Here is a 26,133-nt window from a genome sequence, read left to right on the forward strand (position 1 = left end):
AACAACAGATGATCTATGTCCAGATGACAGTGCCAGAATCTATCAGACTTAGAACTGTCCAACTTATGTAACCTAACAGGGGTCCAAAAAGATCTATGTAATAGAAAAAACCATGTTTGTCTCATAGATGCTGACGCTGTACATTTCATCCTCCAAGTCCAAATTCTACACTTTTCAATGGCACGGTTCAATCAATGATCTGAAACTATGTGAAAACATAGCATTACGATTCTGCAAATTGGCACTTTGCAAAATAAAATAACACTCTTTTCAGCACAGTGGCAAAATAGCACTCAGAATTTAGGAAGTTAGTTGGGCTGAGAACGTTTCCGCAGTTTGTGGAGACTCTAGTGATAAGCCTCTAGTGATAAGCCTATTAGAACCAGCTAGTGATGTATGCAAAGCAAAAATTACCAAAATTTTTGTTTTAGTTCATTTCACATACAGTGCTCCCTCGGTCATTCGCGGTTGGCGGTTCGTGGTCCCGGTCATTCGCTGTATTTTCTGACTGTGAATGACCGGGCAGGAGAGGGCAGCCGGAGCGCCAGCGAGTGAAGGAAATCACTCGCGGTATGCTCCGACCGCCTCTTCCTGCACTAAAGTCGGGCCTCACCAATCAGGAGCTGCTTTGACACGCAGCCCTCTCCTGCTGCCGGCTGCCCTCTCCTGTCTCCCCCATATTTGCGGTTTTTCAACATTCGCGGGGGTTCCTGGAACTGAACCCCCGTGAATTTCAGAGGAGTACTGTATTTTAATTTTAAAAATGTTAATGAATGTTAGAACTTTTTAACATGCACTGATCAACAATGCATATGAATGCACACTACAATTTTAAAGGCATACTAATCACCTGATTAGATGCTAAACAATGTACATTCTTAGAACTTTCCATTAACAGTGTCGGCAGCCATTGAGAAAGTAATCTTATAAAACATTTGCCCCTGGATTATATATATGGTGCCCATGAGGCTGTCCTTGTTGGACAATGATTAAATAGGGGGAAATCAAATGCAGTAATAGCAACGTGAAAAAGAAGCTGAACTTCTCAGCAAAAGGATTAACTGCAAGAGAAATGGTGTAGTGAGGGTGAGACGCACCTGGGGCAGTGGTGCACCTCCCCTATCTCTTCTCTGCCCCCATACTCCATCTACTCCTTCCCGGCCACCGTACTTCTTTAACATTCCCAGAGTGACCATCATCAGCTCTTCCTTTGATGTCACTTCCTAGGTGCGGGTCCAGGAAATGACATCAGAGGAAGAGCTGACACCGGTGCGAGCAGCAGGTTGGGGATGCTGCTCACACCAGGAATGTTAAAGACATTTGGGGAAGGGGCACGAGTGGTAGTGGTGGGGTGGGGAAGGAGTGTGGGGGCGGAGAGGAGGAGGGGGCCGGCACCCCCACCAAGATGGCACCTGGGGCGGACTGCCCCCCTTACTATGCTACTGTGCAAAAAAAAAAATAAATAAAATGGATCATGGTAAAGAACTAAGAAAAAGATCAAACAAAGCAGATGCAAGAACTGACCCTGGGAGGAAAACCATGAGAATAGGAAGAAGAAGAAAGCATGGAGTCAACGTGGACACAGAGACCCCAATTCTATAAATGACCCCTAAAGTTAGGTGCCTAGATCAGCACGTCTAGCCAATCTAGGCATCTAACTTAATTGTTTAAAAGGCTTGTAGGTAACAAAAATCTCATGAACGAATACAGTTTGTCCAGGGCGGTACTTGGGAGTTCTGATCGACAAGTCGATGAAGCCATCCGCGCAATGTGCGGCGGCGGCAAAAAGGGCAAACAGAATGCTAGGAATGATAAAGAAAAGGATCACGAACAGACCGGAGAAGGTTATCATGCCGTTGTACCGGGCTATGGGTGTGCCCTCACCTGGAGTACTGCGTCCAGCACTGGTCGCCGTACATGAAGAATGACACGGTACTACTCGAAAGGGTCCAGAGAAGAGCGACTAAGATGGTTAAGGGAATGGAGGAGTTGGGTGGTAGCAGGAGGGAGTGGGCATCTCTTCCGCAGCCAGGTGCATGTGGGGGTGTTGCTTGGCAGCGGGAGGGAGTGGACATCTCTCCTGCTGCTGAGGAGGGGTGTCGTGGGTGGCATTGCATGGCGGCAGGAGGGAGTGGGCATCCCTCCTGCTGATCTTCGATTTGGGTGTCTGTGCATTTACTCTACGCATGTGCCGATCGCTATCACCAGTGATGGGCACATGTAAATTTAATGAACCTTTGCTAATCTCTACCAACCTCATCTGCATGCATGTTTTTTGGAGAATGACTCGCCTTTGTGAAATCACTACAATAACGAATGCAACAGCGGCCTATCACTTTTTTAATGTGACGTTTTGAGAATCTAGCCCTGTGTGATAAGTCAGAAATGCAATGCTGGTGCCTGAAGATAGCTGGCATTGGATTTCTGCCTTTAACACCAGCAACGATCAGTGACACACCGATTGCTGGCAGCTGAAAATTAGGCCCAAACTATAAATACTGACAAAACCGAAGAATACACAGGTGACGAAAAATCAAATAATAAAAAGCAAAAGGAGTATTTTAAGAATGGTGGCAGGATAAAAGAAATGATCTTGTGGGCCTCCCCTGGTTTGTTTGTTTTTAGGTTTTTTTTTCAAAATTAAATAATATACAGAATAATAATCTGAAGTAGCGTAACAAGAAATGAAAAGTTTTCCCATGCGCACCCTTAACTTCTAATTATAGATCACTGAAGAAGTAGGAATTCTGTTTTCTGCATGCACTTGGAGAGGGAGACAAATGCTTTTGGACAGAAACAAGATGCACATTTTGAGATCTCCCATCTTAAACCTCAACTGCGGCTTTGTTTATATTTATTGAAAGCTTCTATTCTGTTACTAATGATTGGGGAGTCAATTCAGAGCGGTTTACATGAGCTTCTAAAATGGTGTTACAATGCATGAGCTGCAATATATGAGCTTTAGTAATGGTGTTACAGTAAATAAATAAATAAATAAAAGCCAGTGTATGTTTCTATTTGGGGCTTTTTTTTAAAAAAATATTTGTATTAAGTTTCAACAAATAAATAATGGTACAATACCGTTCATATTAAAACCGGAAAGAAATATGCTTTCTTATATCCCACTCTTATCTCCCTCACGCCCTACCCATATTAACATAGAGGCACCAATATTACCAGAAATCCACAAGTCTTCCATATAATAGTAAATAAGAGAGAAGAGTTGCTGCTACTATTTGTTTTTTTGCCAGGTACTTGTGACTTGGGATTGGCCTCTGCGAAGACGTTATACTGGGCTAGATGGACCATTGGTCTGACCCAGTAAGGCTATTCTTATGTTCTCTGAGTCTAAGAGGAAAAATGTAGCTGTTGTCAGCTGCTGTCACTTTTAGATGATGTCATCAGAGTGAGCCCAGCGTTGGGATCCTCTACGCCACGGAGTGACAGCAGCTTTTGCTTCTTTGCATCTGCTGCTCAGCTGGCCTCTCCTATTTCTGACGCTCTCCAGGGGGTTTTGCTGGCACTGGAAATAGGTGGGGGGAAGGGGACTGTGCAGAACAGGGCAATTCATCAGGGGGAGGATAGAATCATGAGGACATGGGGGGGGGGGGGGCATTATCCCTCTCAAACACTGAATCATCCCATTTTGGCAGACCACAAGGAAGGGAGATCTGTCCAGCATATTCACCGCGGGACATTTCATGGGGCAATTCAGTCCTGAAACGGCTGCAGATAAACTAGCCTTGATGAACCATCCTAGATCCAGTTAAGTCCTCAGTTTGTATCTGAAGTAATGGAAGGTCAAATGACTTGCCGAAGATCTCAAGAAGCATCAATAGGATTTGAATCTTGGATTTCAGTGTGCTGTTCTAACCACTTAGATATTCCTTTCATGTCATGAGCCCATAAATTAGGCATCTTATCTCTCAAGACTCTGAGTTCCTGATGCAAAATAAAGCACTTACAGGGGAATTGTAATCTAAAGATTGCCTCAGTTACCCTTATGTGATCTCTAAAATTATTTTCTATCTCCTCGATGGATTTGCACACTTGAGAAAGAATGTGCACTTTATCCCCAGGAATCTGTGAAGGTCGCCCTAATTTGGGTGTGGATCCCAGATTGGCCCAAAATAGTTAATGAGCTCCAATAATTTAATTCTTGGAGTTAGCGATCACTTAATTGTCACATGTGTGCCAATATGGCTGTAGAACGGATGCCTAAACTAGATTGCGTACAATTCAAAAGGGGGTGTGGGCATGGGTGGGTCAGGGATGTTCACAAAACATGCACACACTTATAGAATAGTATGGATCCACGCCCAACTAGTGTGCCAGGATTTGGATCAGATTTCAGTTGGCATAAGTTCTTACGCCCAATATTGAGTGTGAAATTCAGTGCTCAACACTGTTCTATTAAGAGTGCCCATCCCAGGACATCTTTTCCTTAGTAGCCCCCCCCAGCTTTAGAACACTCTTCCCACCCCTGTCAAAGAAGAAAACAACTTAGACCATTTTAAAGATCTTCTTATAACCTGTTTATTTAAAGATGCCTTTAATATTTAAATCAACCCGTTGAATACTCTTCCTTATCTCAAGAATCAGATCACTTTTCTTCCCTTCCTTTGTTCGTTCCTTATTTGTTCTCTATCCTATATTGATTGTATTTCTATCCAATTTCTTCTGTATCATGTTAGTTTCATTCTTGTTGTCCTTTTTATGTTACGCCATTTACTTAAGTTGTTTTAATCTTTTTTTTTTTATATAAATCTTTATTCATATTTTTAAAACTCACAATACGTATAACACAAATACAATCTAATATAATAAAACGTTAGGCCGCAGTTCCATCGCGTGGGTCCATTTTCCGTGAGATGTACAGCATCTCAGATAGGAGTGGCATGCGCCCGAAACACTCTCTCTCCTCCCCCGAGACGGATGTCGGACACGGCGGCTATCGGCCCGTGCTGTTTTTTTTATCTGCCCTGCTCCTTGCCTGAAGTCCTCTCTCCTCCCCCGAAGCTGATGTCGGACGCGACATTTGTCTCCCCCGAGGCGGATGATCTTATGGGAATCAATGTTCTTCGCTCTGCCCTGCTCCTTGCCTTACTATATTTTAAAGTTGAAAGACCAGGCAGCGGCTCCTCTCAGGATCCCCACCTGCGTCGGAAGTCCAATGCAGTCGGAGATCTTGAGAGGAGCCGCCGCCGCCGTGTCTTTCAACTTAAAAATATACTAAGGCAAGGAGCAGGGCAGAACGATCTTCAAAATGGCGGCAAATCGATCTCCGTTCCTCCGGGGGGGGGGGGGGAGTGTTCTGGGAGGAGAGGGATCGTGGCCACACCGAAGAGCCCAGCAACTTTCCGCTGTCCGGGACCCGACTCATTTGCCGCCCCCCCTCTTCCCTTACCGCGGGCCCGACTGGCGATTTAAGCAGCGTGTCAGCACTCTTCACACGCTGCTTCGGGCCCTTCTACTGCCCTGATTTACTCTGGCACGTCCGGAGCAAATCAGGGCAGTAGAAGGGCCTGAAGCAGCGTGTGAAGAGTGCTGACACGCTGCTTGAATCGCCATGTGTAGTCGGGCTCGCGGGAAGGGACGCAGGCGGGGATCATGAGAGGAGCCACCGCCGCATCTTTCAACTAAAAAAAAAACAAAAACAAGGCGGATGTCGGCCTGATGGCTGGAGTTCACTGCTGAGTCTGGTGAAAAGTGCTTCCCTCAACAGGAACCGTCGGGTCTAATTCAAATACTCCCGGCAGGTCGGGAGGGGGTGGAGCAGGCTCGCACGCCTGGCGGGGACCGGACAGGAACTAGACTCCCTGCAGGAGCCAGCCTGATGGCTGGAGATCACCGGATTGGACAGGGGGAGCAGGTAAGAGGGTGCTGCAGTACAGGAGGAGCAGGGAAGAGGTGATTCTGGACAGGGGGGGAGGTAACAGGAAGGGAGGCCTACTGCTGGATAGGGGAAGCAGGGAAGAGGTGCTGCTAGATGGGGGAGGGGAGGTAAAAGGAAGGGAGAAGGGCTCCTGCAAAGGAGAAGAGCTACTGCTGGATATGGGGAGCTGGAAATGGGGTGATGCTGAACAGGGGGAGATAAAAGGAGAAGGGCTACTGCTATAGAGGGGGAGCAGGGAATGGGTGGGGGTGCTGCTGGACAGGGAGGAGGTAAAAGTAAGGGAGAAGGGCTGCTAGCACCCGTTAATGTAACGGGCTAAACAACTAGTCATTTTATACTTTAACATTACTTATATCATCAAATTATTGTTTTAATCTTTTTAATTGTACTGTTACTGATGTTTTTTTAAATTTCAGTTTGTTTTCCCGATTTTTAACTGTAAAATTGTATAAGCGGTAGTATCAAATTTTAATAAAACTTGGAAGTTCTTCAAAATGTTGCCACACTTTCCTATTTTCATAGGAAATGGTTGGGGCTGGAGAAGTGGTAAGAGGGCGTGTCATGTGATTATGTGGAAAAGTGATGGAATTTGCTTTTGAGATATTTAATAAACAGTGTTTAAAAAAATAAAAGTGCGGAAACTTTTTAAAGATCCCTCATAGAAGAACATTGAGTGCCAAATTGTATCGATGCCTAATTATCTGCGCTATTTACAGAATTTCCCTTATTACATATTTGTATAAAATATGTTAATTGAGTGGTGTGATTGTCTTTGTTACTTTTAATTGTTCTGTGTATTAAGTTCATTAGTTTATCCCCCCTCCCCCATTTACAAAACCATAGTGCGGCTTTTAGCGCCAGCCAAGGTGATAACAGCTCTGACGCTCATAGAATGTGTCAGAGCTGTTACCGCCATGGCCGGCACTAAAATCCGCACTACGGTTTTATAAAAGGGTGTGTGAGGCGGTGTTTGTTGCTTAATGTTTTGTGCCTTAAATAATTATATCGTTAATATTGGTATTTATTATGATTGTTTATTTGAATATGAGTGAAGCACAGAGGTTTTTTTTATTTCACATTTCTGTTGTGTTTATTGAGTCTGTCGGGGACGTTTGGCAATTGTCCTTTGATAGGTAAGGGAGTGGAAAAACTTAATTTTGCAGTGTTTCAGTTACCATACCTGTCCTGGAGCAAGCTGGGTTCTTTGAAGGTAGCAATTGGGCCTGAATTTAAGCATAAGAAATATAGGGGGTCTTTTACTGAGGCGTGCTAGCCAATTTAGCGCGTGCTAAATACTAATGAATCCATAGAATATAATGGGTGCGTTAGCATTTAGCGTGCACTAATATTTAGTGTGCTAAATCAGCTAGCGCACCTTAGTAAAGACCCCCATAGGCAACTGCCTGGGGTGTCTGATTTTAAGAGCTCAAAATATCTATGCTCAATAGGATCCTGATTCCACTTGCTGTAGCACCAGTCCCCACAGGTCTCCTTCCCTGCCTGTGGTCACCATAATCTTAAATAGAGAATGACACGGGGGCCGTTTACCGTGGTAAACTGAGGTCACCGCAGTAAATCCGCAGTAATGGGGACATTTGCAACTGGTTTACTGCAGGAATGGGGACAAGACCTTTCACCGCCCCATGGAAGCGGTGAAAAGTCTTGTTCTTGTGGTAAAAAAATTGCACCCGTGTCAGACTCTGCATCCCCTCCCCAGTTCCTCTTGTGCCTATTTTACCTTCAGGATCCAGCCATGCCACGATGAAGACAGAAGGAACCTAAAACCAAAGCCTGAAACTAATGTGATTTGAAGAATAAAATTACAAAAGTAGAAAAAAAAAATGTATTTCATATTTTGTGATTAGAATATTTCAGATTTGAAATATGTATGCTGCAAGAGCTGGTATTAGACATAACTGGGGACAGCAAAGCCCAGGCTGTGTGCTTCTTTAGCTTCCAGCTGGCTTAGGGCTCTCTCTCTCTGACCAGGGGGCAGCTGCCCTAGTTGCACTTCCCTAACACTATTCCTGCCATGTGTGACTGAAATATTCTGTTAGCTTGATTTTTCTGTGTAGCGTTCTGTAGTAATTTGGTTTGTTCAGTTTTCATAATAGTGGAGAGGATATTTGTGAAAGGGAGGGGAGACAGGGGTTTTGTTGATCCTTGCGTTCTATTATTTGTGTTTATAAAATGACAATCGTACAAGAGTGAACCAAAGATGGTGTTGTACAGGAGTATCTGCTAGTATAAGAAAAAGTATCACACACATGTTATGTTGATTAGGTTTTCTATTCCGCCTTTACATATTCAGTTTGAGGTCAGATTACAAGAGGGGTCAGTTATCCAGGAAGTTGCAATGGACAGTTTGAAACAGACATTAGTAGAAACATAGAAAAATGACGGCAGAAAAGGGCCATAGCCCATCAAGTCTGCCCACACTAAAGATACCCTTCCCTAAATCTAAATTCCCGCTCTAAATTACTGTTTTTAGTGCTCCGACGGGGGGTGTGTGTGGGGGAACCCCCCCACTTTACTTAATAGACATCGTGCCGTGTTGTGGGGGCGTTGTGGGGGGTGTGGGGGTTTGTAACCCCCACATTTTACTGAAAACTTCACTTTTTCCCTATTTTTAGGGAAAAAGTTCAGTTTACAGTAAAATGTGGAGGGTTACAACCCCCCAAACCCCCCATAATGCCGGCGCGATGTCTATTAAGTAAACTAGGGGGGTTCCCCAACAAAACCCCCCGTCGGAGCCCCTAAAAACTGTAATTTACAGCGGTGCGGCGGCGCGCGCTGCGCTCAATTGTCAGCGCGCCCTTTTGTCTTTTGCGCCATTGTCTATGAACCCCCCCCCATTGCCCCAGGTATATTAGATAGATAGCGAGCCCACCAGGACAGACGGGGATCAATGCTGTATAAATTCATGTAAATTGTTTTGAGCTCCCCTGGTAGAATGGTATAGAAAATTGAATGAATAAATAAATAGAGTGAAAGGTTTCAGCCTCTGATAACCAGAGCTGGTATTGTGACATCATAATGCTTCATTCCATCAATGCCTAAGAGCCAGCCTCATCAGTGATGTCACAATGGCTTGATTGTCCTTTACTTGGCTCACTTTTACTACATTTTGATTCTGGGGTGGCACAGTGGTTGAAGCTACAGCCTCGGCACCCTAAGGTTGTGGGTTCAAACCCACACTGCTCCTTGTGACCCTGGGAAAGTCACCAATCCCCCCATTGCCACAGGTATATTAGATAGATTATAGGCCCACCAGGACAGACAGGGAAAAATGTTTGAGTACCTAAATAAATTTATGCAGGTCATGATATAATGCTCTGTGTGACCAGATATTATTTCAACAGTTGTTTCAAAATGTTAGATTCTGCTGTAGAAGGCTGACAGGTGCCCTGTTCCATTCACTAGGTCCTACAATGGAGTAGATTATTCTGCCAGTAAATCCAAGTCCAACATGACAAAAATTTGGCACATCCAGCAAGAATCCTTGGTTCTCCTTGGAACATACCAACAAGTTGCATTCAATAAACACTATCCAATAAATCTATCTAATGCATATTCATTATGGATATCCTGAAAACTAGACTGGCTGGGTGTGTCTCTAGGACTAGATTGAGAATTCCTGCCCTAGGGCCTCTGGCATGCAAATTTGCAGCATGAATATTCATTGTCGATCTGGAAAAAAAACAACAAAATTGCAATAAGGGTCTTGAATCTGGGACTTCTTTTCTTCTAGCAGCAGACAAAAGATTGACATCATTTCCAAAAATATTCTGACTTTCTGCTCAAGATTGAGGTTCATTCCTGTCAGGCCAGAACCAAGTCATTAAACAACAGAAGCAAAAACAGTGCACACCCTTAAAAAAGTTTGAAAGACAGAATTCTTCTTTAAAAGAAATTATTATTTCAAAGATAAAACAGCAAAGTTTATCATAATAGTCTGTTCAGTCAGTGCTGAGCTGTCAATTGTCCATGGTTCAGAACAGAGAACAAAATACTTCAGTCAAGGGATCAGATATAGTCTAAATCACGTCACTTTTCAAGGTCTCCCCTCCCCCTCCCCAAAACAAACATAATTATATTGAATGTATTGTAGTATACAAATGTCCTGGGAGGGAGGGGGACGGGAAGCACTGTGTGTCCCACCTAAGAAAATAATACATTTTACCTTGGACAACCAATAGCAATGCAATCTTACTACAGTTAACTATAATCTGTGCCCTATTGCCAATATTTATCTGAATACTCATACAGCGGTTTTTAATTCTTCATTCAGCACTGATAATCCTGCCTAGTAATGCACATTATAGTTAATATCAGAGATTCCTTTCATAAAGGTAAGTGCATTTTTTGAAAATTTAAACTTTCTTTTGAAAAAAATTTTTTTTAATATGAAAAACAGCTAAAAACCTATGGCTCGTAAACAATTTTCTGATCTTTTTCAATTTATAACTGTGCTATTCTATTGTCCTCTGATACTCAGCTTCTGGAAGTCGATATGAGAACAGATTAATGAAATACTCGATTCAACATTTCCACTGACATATGAGATGGTCTTATGTGGTACCTTAATGCATGTCAAGCCCCCATTGGATTGTTATAAATGTCGGCTATTCTTGATTATGACAGGGATAGCCATCCAGATGATAACAAGAAATTGGAAGAGCTCTGATCTTCTCAACTTCCCTTTCTGGTGGGCAACTTATGCTCTAGTTACAAATATGAAAAAATGAATACGGAATTGTTAGGGAACAATAAATAGTGTGGGGCCCGTTGGCAGCTTTTATTGCATCTATATAATCAATATCTCTCTTTATATAGGTTTGTTTTCCATGCACATCTAGGATGGGTGAGGGGGGTGTATTTTATAGTACTAGAAAAAAATATGTTTTACTTTATTGATTAGTAAAAGGGATGGGGGAAATGGTGACTTTAAATTCTGTAAGTTAAAGGTGCTTCTTTATGTTTTCAGATGTACATACATATATATATATATATCACTGTTCATACTTGAAAATTAATAAAGTTTTTAAATAAAAAAACCCCAATTTATAACTGTGGAGCCCAAAATAAAAAGACCATCCAGCAGTGCTAATCACTGTGGAACTGAATGGTGTTAAAAAGTGCATTCTTTCCTCACAAAATGATCCTATTTTTGTTACCCCCAAGAGCTGGCAATCTTAACCGCGCCAAGTATGTTTGTGTGGGAAACCCCCTATTATCCTGTTACTAAAAGGAAACCAGCAACTAAAATGAACTGGTTGATCACTTTTTGGGATGTGCAAGGATTCCCTGATGTAGCTCCTTTGGGAGTCACAGAAGCATGAAATCCCGAACACTGTCCTCTCCCCAAAAGCCTTTTACTTAAAGGCAAAATGCCACAGAAGCACGTTGCAGACTGTATCCAGAAACACCCAAATAGACCATTAGAGTAACTTCTCCCAAGTTTTACTATTCCCCACTCCGACTCCCCCGCTCCTCAAACTCTGTAAACTGTCCTAATTGCACAGTGCAAAAAAATGGTATCCTTTTTTAAAAAAAAAAAAAAAAGAGAGAAATCATTGAAATTCTGTGAAGAGGGACCACGTGGCTGACTATTTTGGAAAAGTATCTTAAAGGGATCGTATCCCCAAAACTCCTGTCCAGTCTTGGATGGGAGACCTAAAAAGTGGAGTACTCTGTTAAATCCTTCCTATAATACTGGTCTGGGAAAGGTAAGAACATCAAGGCTGGGAAAACTGGTACTTAAAGCTCACTTAATTTTTTTTTATTTAGATGGGAATACCGCTGTTGCCCGTTGTCTTCTGGCTTCTCAAGACTTTCTGATTGTAGGCTGGTAACTGCTTCTAAATAATTTAATTTCAAAGATTAAACAAAGAAAATTAACTACTAGTTTTGGTGTGATCTGAGGGGAAAATCGTTAAAGTTGTAAGTTAGAGATGTGGACTTCTGGCAAATAAAACTTGACCTACGAAGAATGCAAGCAATAGACAGTAAGAAAGACATATTTCAAAATTGATTTCATTTTAGTTGCATGTTTTGAAGTGTCGGAATGATTGCTGCTATGTATTCACTTTACCCAACCATTCCAAACTATATCTATACATCTAAATATTTTCTTCTTTTCGAATATTTTTTTTAATAGATTTTGTTAATTCTCAAACAATTTCTATTGAGTGTCGTGTGAAAACAAGAAAATCAAAAGAACAAAGGACGAAAAACATTGTTTTTCCACACACAAATAGCAACAAAACAGAATGTATACCCTCCCAAATAAAAGTATAGAATAACATTGTATTCTCTTACAAATTTCCGGATTTCTTTTTATTATGCATTCAAAATATGATACATTTTCACACTTTTTTTTATTTGTTTCCTCGGTCTCCTAAACCTTGAGTCAGTCCTTGGTAATTAATTTGGCATTTCAGAATAGCAACTGGGTTGGATAATGCCGGCATTCATTCCCCAGCCTAATCTGAACAAAATCTCGAAGAAAAGCTTTCAGAACGACAAAAATGCCATTCGGTTACTGTTCAAAAGAACTGTCACTCCATAGGAATAAATCGCCCTGATTATTTCAAACTGGGGTCTTCTCTGAATTTCCATAAAATTTACAATTCCTTGGAAAAGAATCTAACTTTTTCCCCCCTTTCTGGATATTTTATTTCTTCTTCTAAAGTCAAGCGGGGAAAGGAAAATGAATTTTCTAAATCTTTTGGGAAGAAATAAGGTAACAAGTTAGCTAAAGGGGGTGGAGGGAGGCTGAGAGGTGTACATCATGCAATGAGTTTTATGGAAAGCGTGACCTTGAAAAAACCAACAACCTTTCTTAGTTTATGTTTAAAGAAAATGTGAGTGATAATCTTATGGCTTCTGCAGCTGAAATCCTCCAGAGATCGAGAGGGGAGAGCTCTGAGCGAATTAGAAGCTTATAGAAACCGATTTTTAAAAAATCTTTTTAAAGCCATTTCCTACATAATGAAATCATTTACTTTATTCACAGCTAAGGTGTTAGAAATTATATTGCTTTTCTTAAAGTCGACAAAGGCATAAATGTGAATATAAATTTTTTAAAACCACAAAAATGTTGTAAATTCTTTTCACGCCTAATCTTATTAAAATAACTTAACAGACTTGTTCGCTATGTATTATCGTGTTAAGATAATTCGTTATTTGAAATAAAAATACCAACCATTATCAAGCAGCTAATTTAAGTGCCAGTTATCACAAAAGTTTCAAAACACACTGACTAATACTCTTCTAAGTAAGATATTCTAGTGAGTCATTTTAAGTCATTCTTTTATGAGAAGTCATCTTTATTACAATTGACAGACGCTGCCATAAAAGTATGAAAATACACAATTACTGCTTTAATGCTGGTTTCTATCTTTCATAAAATGACAAAATAGATAGTAATTAATAAGGTTTGGAAAGACAGAAAATTCTACACAATTGTTCAATTATTTAGTTTATCTGATTTGGTTAATTTCAAAAGTTCACTAGTTTGCCCTGCTATTCACGTGTTGGCTTTTGAAGTTTGTGTTATTTCAAACAATATTTCCTGCCTAAAGCTTGTTTAAAATAGTGCCTTTTTTTATATGGCTAGGAAACTAAAAAGTCGCCCTGTTGCCTAAACTCGCATGAATCCTCTTTGTAGCAAAATAATGGAAAGATTCCAAACACTGCTTGGCGTTTCTAAAGATCCCTAACCAATAGCCAGGACTATAAATGCAATATTTTCAAAAATTCAAACAACATTTTAAATCTTCACTGAGGATCTACAAAATGTCGTTCCCACTCCCCCGTTTATTTATTCAGGTAAGTTGAATGGGGGGGTGGGTGGATTTTTAATGTGGCTTGCTTAGTGCAAGTGTGTATTGCCCTATACATAAAGGTAATTAGAGACGAATGAAGTATGTTAATAAGTGTCAGGACTGGTAAGTGCCTTAAATATCCAATGAAAGCAATAAAGAAAAGCTGAGAAACAGCGAACCAACTATTATTTTAGCAACATTTCAAATTCTGTGAAAAGATAGTTTAGAATTGATAATTTCTGTGTTCCCCAAATCCAGAATCCAATTACAATGTAATAACATATATAGCTCATAATGTGTGTTAAATAAATATTAATCATTGTCAGTAAAGTATGCACGGACTCGGACTTTGAGATCAAGTACCCTGTTTCCATCCGCCAGTTCCTACAAATTAGAGCTAGTTTTAAACTAACTTTAATAGGCGTGGCCTCCCCTTGGGAGCCTTCAACCATTGATCTTAGGTGAATTCGGAAGACATTAAAAACAGGTATAACAGTGGAAGGGAGACTTAGAGCACTGAAAAACCTGTTGGATTTATAAATTTTCTCGAGCTATAAACAGAGACTAATGGAATTGGAGCTCAAGAAAAAATGTTAAGATGGCATCAGTTTTAACATCAAGGGCTCCTTTTACAAAGCGCTAGCGGTTTTAACGTGCTAGACGCTAATGCCAGCATTGAGCTGGCGTTAGTTCTAGCCGCATAGCACGGGTTTAGCGCAGGCTAAAATTCTGCGTACGCTAAAAATGCTATCGCAGCTTAGTAAAAGGGGAAGGAAATGTTCCAATCTTATCTTAGAGGAATCAAACACCATTTCAGTACTTTCTGGGCTCTGAGGAGTAGTGATTTCTCGAGACAAGGTATTTATTAGCACTCTAGGGGTTTCCCGGTAGTAATAAATTTGTACCTGGCTTTGTATCTACTCTAAGCTAACTCGTCTAAATGGAGGGACTTATTTTACGAGTCAAACTGCACAACATTCCAGTCAGTTAAGGTCAAAGGGTTTTTGGACAAGTTCAGTATTCTGCCACCAAAAGAGATATTGAAATTGTAGAAATGTAATGGCTATGTGGATATTATTGTCTAAATCAGGGGTAGGGAACTCCGGTCCTCGAGAGCCGTATTCCAGTCGGGTTTTCAGGATTTCCCCAATGAATATGCATGAGATCTATTTGCATGCACTGCTTTCAATGCATATTCATTGGGAAAATCCTGAAAACCCGACTGGAATACGGCTCTCGAGGACCGGTGTTCCCCACCCCTGGTCTAAATGAACTTGGGATTGGTTGTAATCGGTGATGGTCGGTAGCAATCTCACATTCTTATTAGAATCGGGGAACTGTCCACCTGAGTCCATCTACTGTATATTGTTTGTATAGTCCTATTGGGTCAACAAACTACAGGCAATTAACTTGATATTGTTTAAACCAGTGGTACCCAAACCCTGTCCTGGGGGACCCCCCCAGCCAGTTGGGTTTTCAAGATATCCCTAATGAATATGCATGAGAGAGATTTGCATATAATGGAAGTGACGGGTATGCAAATCTCTCTCATGCATATTCATTAGGGATATCTTGAAAACCCGACTGGCTGGGGGTCCCCCAGGACAGGGTTTGGGAACCACTGGTTTAAACCTTAGGAGCTGGGTAACCCTAGAGAGGGAAGGGACATCACTTTGGGGTCCTTTTATTAAGGCGCACTAGTCGTTTTAGCACATGCTAAATAGGATATAATGGATGAATTAACGTTTAACGCAGGCTAAAATGGCTAGAGCACCTTAGTAAAATGACCCCTATATTAAGGACTAAGGGCTAGATTCACTAAGCAAACCGATCGTGTACCGATCGGTTTGCGACCTCTTTGCGACCCGATTTTCCTCTGACCCGATTCACTAACCTCAGTGCCGATCCGATTCCGATCTGTGCATGCAAATGAAGGGAAACGGCATGCAAAGTAGGCAGGGACGCGATTCACTAAACAAAAATCTTGAACACCGACTGGGCTGGCCGATCAACAAGAAGCGACTGCTGGGGACCAGTCGCTCACCTCCTTTCCGACTGTCCTGCCAGCCCTGCTGCCCTGAAATAAGCCCGCTCTCTGCCTCTGCCGCGACCTGCTCTCTGCCTCCCCGACTCTCTCTCTGCCTCCCCCGGCTCTCCTGCTCTCTGCCTCGACCTGCTCTCTGCCTCCCTGACTCTGGAGTTACAAGTTGCTGCACAGCGCTGCCTTGCTTCTGTCCCGGCCTACCCCCGCAGTGCGAGCCCGTGGTTTTAACCCCCAGGTTTAAAGTGGGTTAAAACCACGGGCTTGTTATAAAAAGTTAAAAGTAAGATGATCCATGCACAGGATTAGAACAGTGCCAGGGGGGAAGGAAGGCAGGGCTTTGGAGAAGAGTCGGGACAAGTAAAAAAAAGACAAACCACAAAAAACCGGACAGCAAACGCTTACACAGACCATCTACAGGCAAAGTAGATGGTCTGCGCATGCGTCAGGATTGCTAACCAGCGATCCATGTTGTCAGATGGGGGGCGTGCCTCCGATCACCTCCATTTCCTTGAAGATGATTGGTGAATCGGTCGGCCTGCCTCCAATTGCCCACGGATTGCAAGGTTAGTGAATCTAGCCCTAAATTCTATAAATGGTGGCTAAAAAATCAATGCAGAAAAAAATAGCACTCAAAGTTAGGTGCTGGGCAAAGTTAGGTGCTGGGCAGAGTTAGGCATGGCTCCCTAACAGGAACCATGCCTAACTTTAGTCATGGCCATTTACACCAACTGAAATGTGCATAAATTAGGTATGGATTCCACCCCCACCCCCTTATTCTATAATTATGCAAGTAAATTTCACCCATGACCTTCCCCCTTTTTGAACCCACATGTATAATTTAGGCCCAGATCCTGCACCTAAATTTATGTCACTATATTTTAAGTAATTCCAATAAGCACTACTACTACTGCTATTTATCACTTAAAGGCGTATGCAGCACTGTACATTTTGACATTTAATAGAGCTTACTAAGATCCCAGTTACTTATGCTAATTGGCTCATTATTCAATAAAATTGTACTCCCAAATTGGGTGTGTGCACAAATGTATGCATGCAATTTTTAGTGCTTTTTATAAAATATTTGGGCAAAAGGAAATATTTTTCACATTATCTTATTGTAAAAGCACCTGGCATCCTTCTGGACCAATAGTTCTCAATTCTCCCGCCGTCCACCCCACTTCCATCAGTATCTGCCCCTTCTCTTTCGCTCCACTCCACTTCCATCCAGTGTCCCCTTCTCTCTCTCTGTCTCTCCACTTCATTTCTTCTTCTTCTTTTTCCATTCAGCCCATTTCCATCCAGTGCCCCCTTCTCTCTCTCTCCCCACTTCACTTCTTCCTCTTCTCTTTCTTTCCTCTTCAGCCCATTTCAATCCAGTGTCCCCCTTCTCTCTCTCTCTCTCTCCCCACTTCACTTCTTCCTCTTCTCTTTCTTTCCTCTTCAGCCCATTTCCATCCAGTGTCCTGCCTCCTCATCTCCCCACTGCTGCTGCTTTCCTGAACCAACAATGATGGCAGCAAACTGAAATCCAGCTATCACAGAACCTTCCTCCATCTACCTGCAGGGGGCAGACCAGGAATGTCCCACGATGGCTAGATTCCATTTTGCTGCCAGTGCTGCTGGTTCAGGAAAGCTGCAATGGTGGCAGAGTGGTGTGGGAGGGCTCGGTGTGTTGGCTGCACGATAGGCTGAACTGCTATGTGGCCTCCTACCCAAAAGGTGCATGGTTGCACAGCTACCCAGTCATGCAGCTTAGAGGGAACTGTGGTCAGATACTGGAAATCCCATCACTGGTCTCTATTTCTGCTTCCTCAGTACCTCCAATGATAGCTGCTGTCACCAGTGGAAATGTTGCAGGTCTGCTCTCCATAGGTTCTGTTAGCTACATAGTTTATGAGTAGCATATTTGTAGGGTTTTATGTTACTTCACAGTTATCTGGCAATGGAATGATTTTGTGCTGCTGTTACTTAGGTGATACCAGAATTTAAATACATATTTGTTTTGTACGATAAGTTGTAAAGGGAAGGAGCCTAACTCTCTATCAGGGCTACCCAAGTCCGGTCCTCGAGATCTACTGGCAGGCCAGGTTTTCAGGATATCCACAATGAACATGCATGAGAGAGATTTGCCAAGAAGGCAGTGCAGTGCAGTGCAGGCAAATCTCTCTCATGCATATTCATTGTGGATATCCTGAAAACCTGGCCTGCCAGTAGATCTCGAGGACCGGACTTGGGCAGCCCTGCTCTATATAGTCTCTAGAATGGGTAAAGTTTTCTTGAAGTTGGCAGTTTAGTATGAATCAGTGGCATAATAAAGGAGGTGCGGGGGGGGGGGGGCAGACTGCCCCGGGTTCCAACTCGGTGGAGGTGCTGGCAGCTCTCTACCCTGCCAGACCATACCACCCTCGTACCATCCCTCCCCTCACTCCGTACCTCCGTATTATCTTCGCTAGTGCGCGCAACGTCTGCCTCTTGCTTGTGCCAGTCTGGTTCCCCTCTGAATCACTTCCGGGTCACAGGGCCAGGAAGTGACATCAGAGGGAATCCAACGCTGGCACAAGTAGCATGCTTGCAGAAAGCACTTGCGCTGGTGAAGATTAAGAGGTAGGGGGCAGGGAGAGTGCAAGTGTGGAATGGGGGCAGGAAGGAGCGGGGGAAGGGGCACGGCGAAGAGGGCATGGGGCATAGGGGAAAACCACCACTGCCCTGGATGCCTCCTACCCTTACGCCACTGGTGTGAATTTGCTGATTATTCAATCGCATATTGAAAACCTAGATACAATACATCGATCCAAGATGTCTCACTGATAAAGTGAATAAAGATCAACACTTCTTTGAGAGAAAAAAATTTAAATTTAGTAACTTTTAATTTTTACAGTGGCCTATAAAACAAAGAACATGAATTATGTTTAAGAATATTTTATATTTCCAATGCATTGTTGTTTGTTTTTTTTGTTACTTTAATAATAATTGCATAGGTACAAAGAAAGCAATAAAATACTCTAGTCCACATCATGAGAGGAGGAGAGGAATATAAAATTAACTTTCCCAATTACATCATATATTATACAGATCTGATTTCATTTACGGCAATCTTAACAATACAACTACTTACGATCACATTATTTAGGGGGGATTCATCAAGGGGCGCTAAATGTTAGCATGTACGAACAACTTGCGCCAGTGGCATGGCTGGGGAGGTTGGCGATCAGGGCGGTGGTGCCTGGCATCACCACGCCATGCGCCCCCACCCTCCCACCGTTACCTGTCGCATGAGCATCCCCCCACCTGAGCACCACTCTCCGCTCTTCCCCGCCACTTTGGCACTCCCGCCCCTCTTGAAATGTTCACTGGCGCGAGCAGCATCTTCCGCCTGCTGCTCGCGCTAGCCTTGGCTCCCTTCTTTTTTAAATTTAATTTTCAAGTTTACAATTCTTTACAGAATAAAGAAAATGAAGATAATAATACGAATATTCCACAAAAGGAAAGGTCTTAAAACATTAAACCAAAAGAAACTCCAACAAGCCCACAATAGGGGAGAAAATCAACTATTTTCTAAAGATATATCGCAAGTAAACAAAAAAATCTGTAAATTCGTACGCAAAAGAAAGTAATGTAAAGAAATAAATCAAACAGTAGTCAAATTAGACCAATTCACAGACTAAGGGCAACTTTTACAAAGGCGCGCTAGCGGGGTTAACGCATGTGACTTTTCATCACGCGCTAACCCCCGCGCTGGCCAAAAACTACCACCTGCTCAAGAGGAGGCAGTAATGGCTAGCGCATCTGGCGGTGTAGCGCGTGCTATTACGCATGTTAAACCGCTAGTGCGCCTTTTTAAAATGAGCCCTAGTTCTTCTAGTGGTATGCAATTATTTAGGGATCCTTTTACAAAGGTGCGCTAGCGTTTTTAACGCACGCATCGGATTAGCACACGCTACATGCTGCTCAAAAGGAGGCGGTAGTGGCTAGCGCACGGGGCAATTTAGCGCACGCTATTCCGCACGTTAAGGCCCTAGCGCGGCTTTGTAAAAGGAGCCCTTAAACTCCAAACTAAAATCTGAAGTCACTTCTTAAGAGTAGTTTCATGTAATTTTAAAAATTGCTCAAGTTGTAAAGGGTCCCGGAAAATATAGTCCTTCTCTTTGTATTTCAGGATACATTTACTCGTGGTTTTAACAAAATAAATGCCTTCCTCCTAAGCTGGGTGATATGGGCCACATCTGGGAAAATTAGAACATTATCACCACAAAATTTAGAACTCTTGTTTTGAAAATAAGTCTTCATTATAAGCATTTAATCTACTTCACTATTACATTCAATCAATAGAGTAGATCTTTCTCTAATTATCCTCAAGGAACCCAGTGAAATCAAAATCTACACACTCTGATTCAGGGGTGTCCAACCTTTTGGATTCCCTGGGCCGCATTGGCCGATAAAAATTTTTGTGGGGCCGCGCAAATGCTGCAGCAAGACAGATGAGGGAGCTGGCAAGACAGTAAACACCCGGGGGCAGCAGAGGAAAACACTGCATTACCCTTGACCGGGGCTGCACAAAATACTTCACGGGGCCGCAGGTTGGACACCCCTGCTCTAATTGATCTGCTCCTAATTCAGTTAATACTTTCTTTTTCTGAGGAATATAGTAATGATTAAGTACAGGAATAGAATCTGCGTTGGCCAATGTCAAGATTTCTTTAAAATGTTTTTGTAACACTTGGCTCCTTTCTGATGTCACGTCCTGGTCCCGCGATCGGGACGTGACGTTGGAAGGGAGCCGAGGATGACGCGAGTTGCAGGTGGAAGATGCTGCTCATGCCGGTGAACATTTCAAGAGGTACATCGAGGGGGGGGTGGAGGAGGGGCACTGTGCCCCCGCGAAGACGGCGCCCAGGGCGGTCTGCCCCCTTACTACGCCACAGGCAAGCACGAAACGCTAAGATGCCCATATCGTATGTCTTAGCATTTAACATGTGATAATCATTAGCATGTGGTAACACGGTTAGAGCCACTTGATGAATTTCTCCCTTAACTTTCCAGTTGATCTGGCTCGAAGACAACATATCTAGCATCTGAAAAAGAAACCAAATATATGGAGAGGAATTAACAAAATAAGTAGCTCCCAAAGCTAATACACTTGACTTAAGCTGAAGAAATTGTCTTCTCCTTTGAGTAGCTCTGGATACATTAGGAGATATCTGAACTTTTCCTCCACAAAACTAAATAATTCTTCTTCTTAAAATAATGTGTAAGGACCCTTGCAACATTTTTAACAATAAAATATTTAGGTGTTTTTATCAGCTGCGAATTTTATGTCATCTTTTACTAAGGTGCGATAACCAATTAGAGCGTGCTAAATGCTAACGCGTCCATAGACTAACATGCACGCATTAGAGCTTAGCGCGAGCTAAACCAATTAGCATGCGCTAAACCAATTAGCACACGTTAGCGTTCAGCGTGCGCTAAACCGATTAGCCTAAGGGTTAACTGTGTCACACGCTGAACTCACTCAATTAGAGAGTGGCCAAACCGGGGCTTTCGGTTTCAACTGAAACTGAATCTGTGGCAAAAATTCACCACTTAGGACCTCTTTTACAAAGGCACGCTAAGCATTTTAGTGCATGCTGAATCAACGCATGCGCTAACGCATCTTTAGGATAACATGCACGCATTAGCGTTTAGAACGTGATAATATTTAGCATGCGCTAAAAAGCTTAGTACACCTTTGTAAAAGAGGGGTTTCGTTTTGGCCAGAACTGAAGCCAAAAATGAAACCATAGCCCCCGTGAGCCCTTCCCCCCTAGGCCAGTCTCCCCGCAACAGAAAATCCATCCACCCTGGGCTGCTCACCAACTCCACCCTCCACCCATGGGAGCCAACTTTTCAAAATGATTAGGGGCGCTAAACCTATTGGAAATTAGCTCTCCGTGGACACAGTTAAAGAATTTCCCAATATTGGGGGTGCTCAAGCACTCACAGAACTGGCTCCTATGCTCCCCTCCTCCACCATCTAACTATAGGTCCTTCTCAGGTCTACCTTCTAAAATCCTTGGTGGTCTAGTGGCCTCTTTGGAGCAGGAGCAATTCTACGTTGCTCCTGCACCTGCCAAATGCATAGTCAAAATGGCAGCCACAACTTCCCGGAGCAGCTTCACAAGACTGCTGCAGAATGTCATAGCCCCCATCGTGGGCAAGAGCAGTCGCCAGTCACTCCTGCTCATGCCATTTCTAATCTCAAAATGGCAGCTGTAACCTTCAGTGGCATTCTCAGCCACCATTTTGACTATATGCAAATCTGATGATGAATGCAAGTTGGGAAGGAGGCAGTGGTGTACCAAGGGGGAGCGTGGGGGGCGGTCCGCCCCGGGTGCCAAGCCCTAAGGGGGTGCTCCCGGTCCGGTCCAGTTCCCCCCCCCCCCTGCGCTGGGTGTCGCGTTTGGAAACAGCCTGCAGCAAGATCGCGATGCTAGCGATCTTTGCCTGCTTCGGCTGTTTCATCCGCCACGGTCCCGCCCCTCCTCTGACGTCAGAGGAGGGGCGGGACCACGGCGGAGGAAACAGCCGAAGCAAGAAAAGATTGCTGGCTGTTTCCCCAGGGAAATGAAGCGTGGAGGCCGGGGGAATGAGCAGTGCTTCGTGGTGGTGGGGCCGAGCGGTCCTTTGAGGTAGTGGGGGGGCAGCAGGCCTTCAGGGTGGGGTGGGCAGGCAGACCTTGTTGAGGGGAGGGGAGACAGGCCTTCAAGGGGGACAGGCAGGCCTTCGGGGGGGGGTGACAGGCCGTCAGGGGGGGGTGCAAGCCTTCGGGGGGGGGACAGGCCTTCAAGGGGGACAGGCAGGCCTTCGGGGGGTGACAGGCCGTCGGGGGGTGCAGGCCTTCGGGGGGGACAGACCTTCAAAGGGGGAACAGGCAGGCCTTCAAGGGGGGGGGACAGGCCTTCGAGGGGGGTGTAGGCCTTCGGGGGTGGTGCAGGCCTTCAAGGGGGGGCAGGCCTTCGGGGGAGTGCAGGCCTTCGGGGGGGTGCAGGCCTTCAAGGGGGGGACAGGCCCTCAAGAGGGGGACAGGCAGGCCTTCAAGGGGGAAGACAGGCCTTCGAGGGGGGTGTAGGCCTTCGGGGGGGGGGGTGCAGGCCTTCGGGGGGGTGCAGGCCTTCAAGGGGGGCAGGCCTTCGAGGGGGGTGTAGGCCGTCGGGGGTGCAGGCCTTAGGGGGGGACAGGCCTTCAAAGGAGGGCACAGACCTTCAAGGTGGGGACAGGCAGGCAGGCCTTCAAGGGGGGGACAGGCCTTCGAGGGGGGTGTAGGCCTTCGGGGGTGGTGCAGGCCTTCGGGGGTGGTGCAGGCCTTCAAGGGGGGCAGGCCTTCGAGGGGGTGAAAGCCTTCGGGGGTGCAGGCCTTCAAGGGGGGGGCAGCCTTCAGGGGGGAGCAGGCCTTCAAGGGGAACAGGCAGGCAGGCCTTCAAGGGGGGGACAGGCCTTCGAGGGGGGTGTAGGCCTTCGAGGGGGGTGTAGGCCTTCGGGGGGGGATGCAGGCCTTTGGGGGGGTGCAGGCCTTCGGGGGGGGTGCAGGCCTTCAAGGGGGGGGACAGGCCTTCAGGGGGGCAGGCCTTCAAGGGGAACAGGCAGGCAGGCCTTCAAGGGGGGGGACAGGCCTTCGGGGGGGTGCAGGCCTTCAAGGGGAGGGACAGGCCTTCAGGGGGGGCAGGCCTTCAGGAGTGGGATGCAGACCTTTAAGGGGAGGACAGGCCTTCAGGGGAGGGTGGGCCCTGGTGTAGAAGTACACGGAGGGAAGGGGAGGGGTTCAAAGAGACGTGCATATGCCGGACTTTGGGTGGGAAGAAATAATGGGTCTGAAAATAGAGGAGAGAGAGAGAGAAGATGGACATGGGTTTTAGGGAGAGAAGGAACAGAAAGGGAGAGAAGTTGGACACAAGGGATGGTGTGGAGGGGGGGGGATAGAGATACTGGTTAGAAGGGTAGTTGGGAAAAGAAAGGGAGAGATGGTGGACCCTGGGGTGGTGGGGAAGGAGGGAGAGCTGCTGGATGAAAGGGTAGTTAAGAAAAGGTGGATCTGTGGAGGGAGACAAAAAAAGGAAAGATGCCAGACATCCGGGGGAGAGAAGGGAAATGGAAGGGGAGGACAGAGATGGCAGATGGATGGTTATCACGGAGAAAGAATAAAGAAGGAGACCCTGGCAAGCAAGTTATCAGAAGACAACCAGAGCCTTGGACCAACAAGATTTGAAAAATAACCAGACAACAAAAAGGTAGAAAAACTAATTTTATTTTCTGTTTTGTGATTACAATATGTCAGATTTGAAATGTGTATCCTGCCAGAGCTGGTGTTAGACCGCAAACGTGAGCTAGGATTTAACAGAGAGAGGAAAAGTCCTTTTTGTTTCTTTATTTTATTTACACCACAGCGCCAGTGTGGTTAGGAGAAGCCAAAGGGGGGTGAAAAAGCTATAAAATAAACCCACCAGGATGTTTGAAAAAAACACCCAATTGGGCAGGAAAATCGAATTGATAAACCAATTCAATAGGCTGAATCGAATCGAAATTTTTTTTCCTGAATCTGGCAGCACTAGTTTGTTCTACTGTCTTAGACTTTAGGACCTGGGATTGGGAAGAGATGGCATCCTCAGTACTTTATAATGCAAGTGAAATGAGGATTTGGTCAGATTTTTGAAGGGTCTGCACTCTGCAGAAGAAAAATATTGTATAGGCCGGGGACATGAGACAGCAGGAAATGGGAACTTTTCTTCCTTCTATTTTTGTGAATGGAAAGGCTGAAAATGTCAGAGAGTTCAGTTAAAATATGTGCTTTATAAGAAAATATAATAATGTGTTTTATAAAGTTTATAGCATTGCTGGCCTACCCGGTGAGGTGTTCCTAGTGGTGGTGGTGGCAGCGTGTCAATGTGTTGAGAGGAAGAGGTGATCTGGGAAATTCTGCTGAGTAAACTCCGGGCCCATTTCCACCCCCCAGTTAGTCCACTCCACTCAACTGGTTCACACACTGAGTGGGTCTTTGGGTGTTGTTCCTGGGTAGTTGTTTTGGGATCTCTTCCAGTGGTTTGTCAGCATCTCCTTCTGGTCCAAGGAAGGAAACTTTATTAACCTTAGCACTGATCTACAGAATATGTTTGTAACAGCGCTGCTTGTGTGGAATTAGTCTATGTAGTGATCGAAAGAAAAAACCAAACCTTTGCACATTTCCTGCACAGCTAAGTCCGTGTGAAGTTACCTTGTGCTGTATTTGACATCTAGCAAAGTCTCTGTTTGGAAGGAAAGATCTCAGCTTAAAAATGAAGTGGCCAGAAGTTATGGTAAAAGCAGATAGCGTAGCTGGTTTTAAGAAAGGTTTGGACAAATTCCTGGAGGAAAAGTCCATAGTCTGTTATTAAGACATGGGGGAAACATCTGCTTGCCCTGGATTGGTAGCATGGAATGTTGCTACTCTTTGGGTTTTGACCAGATACTAGTGACCTGGATTGGCTTCCATGAGAATGGGTTACTGGGCATGATGGACCATTGGTCTGACCCAGTTAGGCTATTCTTATGTTATGTTCTCATCTGTAGGGGCCTTTGTTTTCACTTCTTATTTTAATGTATTTTTTTCTGAGAACTTATCAGTGTTTTTTATAATGGGAACAAAAATGGAAGAGAATTAATGTGTGTGGAATGGGGGGGTAACTAATTTCTTCAGCTAAATAATTCAATCCACCTCAACCAGACATAGGAGAACTCACGCACCATTCACACACCCTCCAACCAAAAACGTCAAAAGAAAAAAACAGTTCGACAACCTCCTAGCCATTCGAGCTGCAACACTCGACCCCCAACTCTACAATCTATTGACCTCGACCACAAACTACAAAACCTTCAAAAAAGAAATAAAAACCTTTCTATTCAAAAAACACATAAAACCGAACTAACACAATCAGAACTGTCCCAAGCATCACCTGCAACTACTCCATATGTACTTCTGATGTCATGACAATTCAGACATAATTTATGTTATGTTTGGATTAATGGTTACATATATGAGGTTCAATAAAAGAAAATTTTCACTGCATGTTTCTATTATGACCATTTATTCAGTTTCATGGTTATTACAAAAAATATTTTTTTACATGGGGAGGGGGTGTCAAAAAATTATGGGCCCCGGGTGCCACATACCCTAGGTACGCCACTGGAAGGAGGGGACCAAAAAAATGAACTAACTTCAGATACAGCTGATTCCAGAAGGCATGTCCTACGATTAATTAGAAGCGATCATGGGCACTGCTGCATCTACTTCAGAAGGAAATAAATATCAGGACATACAGTATTCATTGTGTATCAGCAAGAGAGCTGTAATAGATAAT

At 44.1% G+C, this 26,133-nt stretch overlaps 1 protein-coding gene and 1 long non-coding RNA gene across 6 annotated transcripts in view; one reads left to right on the top strand and one right to left on the bottom strand.

The window, feature by feature from the left end:
- Positions 1-26,133, top strand: part of NTN1 (netrin 1) — a 357,430-nt gene that overhangs the window by 25,505 nt on the left and 305,792 nt on the right. The gene's annotated exons all lie outside the window — the stretch shown is intronic.
- LOC117367686 overlaps positions 18,589-26,133 on the bottom strand; it is a 46,591-nt gene continuing 39,046 nt past the window's right edge. For 4 of the 5 annotated variants that reach the window (XR_004540819.1, XR_004540821.1, XR_004540822.1 and 1 more), the window contains exon 6: positions 18,589-20,841. This is a non-coding gene — a long non-coding RNA (uncharacterized LOC117367686). The remainder of the gene's footprint in view (positions 20,842-26,133) is intronic. The other variant, XR_004540818.1, reaches the window with a different exon arrangement.

Source organism: Geotrypetes seraphini, chromosome 10 (genome assembly GCF_902459505.1).
Source record: "Geotrypetes seraphini chromosome 10, aGeoSer1.1, whole genome shotgun sequence".
Classification (NCBI taxonomy): Eukaryota; Metazoa; Chordata; class Amphibia; order Gymnophiona; family Dermophiidae; genus Geotrypetes; species Geotrypetes seraphini.